Genomic DNA, 6,468 nt, shown 5'->3' with positions numbered 1-6,468 from the left:
ACTTGTGAATGCACTCGGGGCTCGCACTTATGCTTCCGCCCCCCCTCGCCCCCTTTTTCACCCACTCAGTCCTCCCGCTAAGACCAAGTCGAACATTTTGCTTTTCATTCAGTTAAATTGAAAATGGAGATTTTTTTGTTTTGTTTTCCACCAGTGATGTTCATATTGTAAATGATGACTTGTACAGAAGATCTAATGCTTTTTTTATATACATCTTCACAACTTTTAAGATGCATCTTTCTCTCTCTTTGTTTTTCACAAAAGACTGAGTATTTAAAAAGACAAACAAACGTATTTTCAGGGATCTGTAAAAGAAATCTGATGGTTTAAAAGGTTGTTTATTTAAAGAAAAAAAAAAAGGTCCACTGTGTACAGGACGAGTCTCCACCTCCCTTTGGAAAGATTGTTTCTTGTAGAAACGTCTTCATTTTTCTGCCCATTTGCTTTGTAATCCTAATATGTGTAAATAGTGTAACTGTGAATACTATATAAATAAATAAATATATATATATATATATAAATATATATATATTTTTGTTCCCTGGGATTTGCTACATAAACACGGCTCGGACATCTATCAGAATTAGATGAGCTGGTAGCAGGAAATTCAGCTTGTGTCAAGCTTTGGGTTTTGTTTTTTTTTGTTTTTTTGTTTTTAATTTTCTGTTGTAAATTCTATGAAAAGTTTGCGGTGTGGAGTAAAGAAAGGTGCAGAATCGGCATGAGAAGAGGACTGATGTGTCAGCCTGTTTCTCCTGTCTATTTATTATACAAATGTATGAAAAAGGAAGAAAAAATGGAAATAAAGCATTTTTGCATACATCCATAAATGCCGGTGGTTTGTTATTCCTGAGGCTGCACGATGTGAGATAGAAATATGACTGATGGACTGAAGATCGTCCTGCTGTTGCAGGCGGCAGCTGATCAATCACTCTGTGTCAGGCTGCTTTGACGAGGTCATGTGACTCAGTGCAGGTTTCATAATACTACAGGTGAGGGGATTCTGCTTACGCTCATTATGCGCTCCACTGCTACTGTCGAGCCACTTTCAACTCCCAAATTCTTGAATGCTGAAATTTCTCAGGTCCATTGCAGTGCTGTGCAAAAGTCTTGAGCCACCCTTAATTTCTTTACATTTTGATGGGAAAATGAAAACATACATGGAAATAAGGCAAAATCAGAGATTTTACAAAGTTTAACAAACTCAGGCAAGTCTTGTCATTTCTTTAAGTAGACTTTAGGAACAGTTCTCCAGCTTTTTGAAGGACATTCAAAGCTCTTCTTTGGATGTTGGCTGCCTTTTGTTCTGTTCTCCGTCCAATATTTTCCCACAGTGCTTCAATAATGTTGAGGTCCGGGCTGTGAGGAGGCCAATCCATGACTGATAGTGGTGCAACAAATCTCAATCTTACCTGCACAGCAAGGTGTAAATTTAAATGACAGTAAAGTCTGACTTTGTCTATCTCAGTGGTTTTTTCCTCTATCCAGGTATGTTTTTACTTCACTGGCAATGTAGAAAAATGAAGGTGTTGCCAATCAGTTGCTTTCCAGCATGTTGGAACAAAATCTGATGGTTCTTTTCTGCGTTCATAACGGCATAAATTTTAACAAGACCTCTAACACCACTGGCTGAAATGCAGCCCCAAATCATCACAGAGCCTCCACCGTGTTTTACTGATGGCTGCAAACACTATTGTACCTCCCTCCAGCCCTCCTATAAACGTATTACTGATGATTTGAACAATATTCACATTTTCAAACTCCGATGGACTGATGACCTCCCAGGCTGTACCACATAATCCTGAATTTGCTGGATCATTGGATGGATGGATTGCAGAGAGGAGCCAAATTGTTTTTGGGAGAGGTTTGTTAAATTTCACGTGACCATAGGTGATTCAACCTGACTCTAAAATAATTCAAATTAAAACTGTCAACATGCTGACTTTCTCTCTCGCTATATACACAAACATGAATGCAAAGAGACTTTTAGTCCAAACCAGGTCTTGCGTCAGTTCACTGAGGGGTCAGTCACAATTCTCCATGAGCAAATGGCAAGTCAGCATACATGCATGGGACTTGTGGCCTGAGGGTTAGAGGTGGAGGGTGCTCTTTCTTCCATGACTGCTCCTACAGATCTGACTGTGGCTGACAGCGAGTACAGCACCCTGGCAGAAGAAGCATTGTAGTGAAGCTTATCTAAATAAACCCCAGAAAAGGCATTTGATTTTTTTTCCAAGGCTTTTTTTTTTTTTTAATAAAACATTCACCAAACCAACGAGTTGTCAAAGCAAGACTTCAACTACTTTGATTCAGTGCTCCAACCCTCCTCTCTGTAGTTGGGATTAATAATGTGTTTGATCAGTGAATTTAGAAGCTTTTGTGTTTATCTGCAGTGAAAATCTGCAGAAGCCTGGATTCACATTCACACGGTCCCCAGGGAGACAGAAAAGGCTCACAGTGTGGTCTCCCTGTGTGCGCGCGCCGCCCTAAGGCCGTGACAGGAGGAGGATGGTGTGACCACAAGCGGGGAGGCTGGGCTCAGAGAGCGAGCTTAGACAGCATGGGAGCCCAAGTCGCACTCGTCACCATCTGCTTAGCGAAATCAAACACGGGATCTGATTGGTTCGTTGTTGTCGCTCCAACTGTGCTGTCTTGCTTTGCCGGTCATCTTTGCAGCTCAGATCGTCTTAAAATGTTTTCTTTGATTCTTTTGGTAATCCTTATGAAAAGGGCAGTTAGAAAATAAAAGCTGAAAGAAAAACTAATATTTACATTTTACCACGTAAGTATTTGGGGATGATGTGCAGGTGTGCTCAGGAGTTTACACTCACTAATCATGGGCATGAAGGTCAGGGTTATTTTGTTGCTGTTAAAGATTTCGTGGAGTTGTTCTGTTTCCAGGGTGGAATGATTGTACAGCGTACGCCTTTAACAAGAACTGAGCACACAAGGTGAACATTTTTATGGATTTTCTCGAATTCACACAGGATCAGAGGTATACACACAGGCTCAAATACATACATACATCCACACTAAAATGTGTTTCAATGCCTTTTACCTAGATTAGCCACTTTTGCTAGCTTTCAACCAGCTTCTGGTTGGATATTTGGTCACTCTTCTTGGCAGAATTGGTAGAGTACAACCCAGCTTTTAAGCACAGTCAACAAATTTTCAATAGGGTTCAGATTGGGGATTTTGGAAGTCCATTTCAGAAGCTTAATGCTATCCTGCTTTGTTGTTTCCTAAACTAGTTTTCATGTGAGACTGATTCCCTGTATCAAAATTTCAACCATCTAGCTGTTGATTTGACATGAAGTTGAAGATTTCGCAGGTAGTTTTTCACTATTCCATCCACTTTGTGTAACACCAGTACCACTGGCAAAAACAGCCCCAGAGCATGATGCTACCATCACCATGTCAAACAGCTGGTGCAGTGTTTTTAAGTTGGAAAGCCTCACCTTTACTTCTCCAAGCATACTTTTTGTCACTGTGGCCAAATAGCTCTCCATAAGGTATTTGGCTGAATCGTGCGGGCAGGTGCAGATGCAGCTGCAGATTTTAGTTGACTTTGAAGGCGTCAGCAGCCTCTCAGGCTGGTGACAGTAATGCTGTTTCAGCAGTTTCCAGGTCATGGCAGGGAAGAGGCCTTTCCAACTTGTGTAAATCTACAATTCAGCTTCTTACACCTTCACTGAGGTTCTTGGACTGTCCTATTGCTCGGAGCATCGGCCTATCCAGTGAGTCAAAACAAATCCTTTCTATGCTGGCAACGAGAAACTACTAGATCTAGTCAATCATAATCCCTAATGAGAAGATAACAGGCCATGTACATGTCAAGTTAAAGGACACTGTAGACCCTTTAGCACCTCTTATTAAAAGATTTAAATGAATTTATGTATATAATTTGACTGTGTGGCCTCAAGAAAATCTAAAATAAATACAGCCATGTGCACCTAATTCTTGTAATTAAAATCATTAATGACATATGCTGTACAATCATTCCACCCTGACGTCAAATAAATAAAGGTCCAAAATTATCATGACAATCATGTCCACGGTGACTGGATGCAAACGTCTGAGCCCAGCTGCAGGTAGCTGCTTGGTGGAGTATTTGCATTCATTTGCTTGTGTTATAAAAGGCCTGAAATGCTAAATTTAGAGAGATTTACATCCCAGACTTGGTACATGATTAAGGTCACATGGATGTTGTCACAGTGGTGACAATGATCACCATATATTCTACACCTGTGTGAGTCTGCTGGCACATTTCACCATTTATTGCCGACCACAGTTCAGCCACATACTTTCAATTTTCTGAAACCTTTTTGCATGAGGAATAACAAAAAAACAACAGCAGCAAATATGATTTTAAAGAATGATTTTATTGTTAGGATACACAAGTGTTATAAGGGAGCGACTCACACTTTAAAGAACAGTCACACAGCAAATATTAAGGCTTTTGTTTCCTTGCAGGTTTCTTTTTTTCCTGGCGTAACCCGCCGTCCTCCTTTACACGACGTACGGCCACACTTCAAAATTCAATGCAGACTTGAGCACTGAGTACAAACTAATGTTTGCATGTTTTTGCATGACGCTCGTAAATCGGCTCATTAGGCAGCCATTACTGTGCTATATTCTAGCACCCTTCCTTAACGCCCTCTTCTTTTCAAAACAGACCTTTCCTCCTGCTATTGTAGGAAAAGCAGGTGAGGCACCATGCAAAATAATGTAACTTTGGATTTCAAAATGTCTGCAGTGAAAACGTAGTGTTGCAGGAATAACCGTAAAGCACTAATGTTCTTCCCAATCAAAGGCTAACAGTGCCCAGGGGGACATTTTGCTTTAGCCCAAGGCATTTGGAAAGGAATGTACAGGCCTGCATGATGTAATAATATCATAAATTTTTTAAACAGCCAGCTTAAAGTATGGCTAAATCTATTAGAGTTGAAAGGGTTAGATTTTATCGCTAACCAACACAAGCACACAGTTAAGCAATGAGTAGCTGGCTCAGTGGTTAAAACAGCTAAGCATCCTCTCCATGCTCTCTTGACTACTTTCTGAACTAAAAATTAAACCCTTAGAAAACACACACAGTTAACCTTAATCAATAATGTTAATATCAGAGTTAAGGTGCTGAAAGTAGTTTGGAAAATTGTTAAAATAGCTATGAGTAAATTATAAAGAAGTTAAATCCTTAAAAGTATTGCATTACATAAAAAAGCTGAAACTACTGATGTTAATATATAACTTACACTAATGAGTAAATAGGAAATAGCTACAAACGCGGACAGTTTAATGGGTTATAATTATCAATTTTCATATCATTAAGTGGTATTAAGTGCTAAATAACAATAATTTTGAATGGTGGTGATGCTGACGGAGCAGCGACATGTCTGTGCTTCAGAACAATGTTGCGATTGACTCTGCGTCTATTGAGGTTACTAAACAGAGGAGTTACACTTAGAATTAATATTAACCTCCTAGGACCTGGCGTACACATATGTGGACATCACATTTTGGGTTGTCTAGACCAAAATACTTAATTTTTCTCTACAAGGACCTGATATCCACTTACGAGGACGTTATACTGCCACTGTTCTATCAAAGTTTAAAACGAATGTCCTCAAATGTGGATCTCATTTTTCTCAGAAACAAAAATTAGGTAAAAAAAAGAAAGAAAAAGAAATCTGCTAATTCTTTGTTTTTACATTCATCAGGTCCCAATCAACCCAAATAGCAAAGAAAAATTAAAAATGCATGCCATGAAAGAGTTCGGGTCTTAGGAGGTTAATATTAATTAATATGAATATATTTTATAGTTTTGCCTCATTATAACACAACAGTGGATACTTTATATTAAAACAAAATCAAGAAAGGATTGAAGGGTAAGACCTTCAGCTTTATATAGTGGCTTTTTACTGTAATTTTAAATGTGAGGCCCATAAAGGTGGAAGTAGAGGTGAGGGAGACCTCTGTTAGCCTGAAATAAATAAATCTATCAGAGCATAGCAAAAGCTTTAGGAGTGTTCAAATCAGCAGTTCAGTTCAATCTTAAAGGGAATAAATATACTAGCCAGCTTGGCGACATCAAAAAGGTCTGAAAGACCACAGAAATGGTGAAGTGGATGACCACAGAATTATTTCGATGGTAAAGAAAAAACAGTTTCACATCTAGTCACACTCTTGAGGAATTAAGAGTGTCAGTTTCAACAATCTTTATGTTTAAATTCATATGGGTTTGTTCAATTAATTAAAAGACTGTATATAAATTTTATAAAAACTTTTTAAATTAAAACTGAAATTCTCATTTAAATCACATCTCAACTGTTTGAAATCCACTGTAGTGACATACAGAGGCATGGAAATTATGTTGTTGTCTAATGAATTATAGATCTAATTGTATTTTTCTTTATATATTTCTTTACTTTTTTCATAAATCTGCATTACTGCGTTATTTGGGCACATTTT

Source organism: Pelmatolapia mariae, linkage group LG7 (assembly GCF_036321145.2).
Source record: "Pelmatolapia mariae isolate MD_Pm_ZW linkage group LG7, Pm_UMD_F_2, whole genome shotgun sequence".
Classification (NCBI taxonomy): domain Eukaryota; kingdom Metazoa; phylum Chordata; class Actinopteri; order Cichliformes; family Cichlidae; genus Pelmatolapia; species Pelmatolapia mariae.
The sequence above is the reverse complement of the archived record's forward strand: the minus strand, read 5'-3'. Positions refer to the sequence as shown.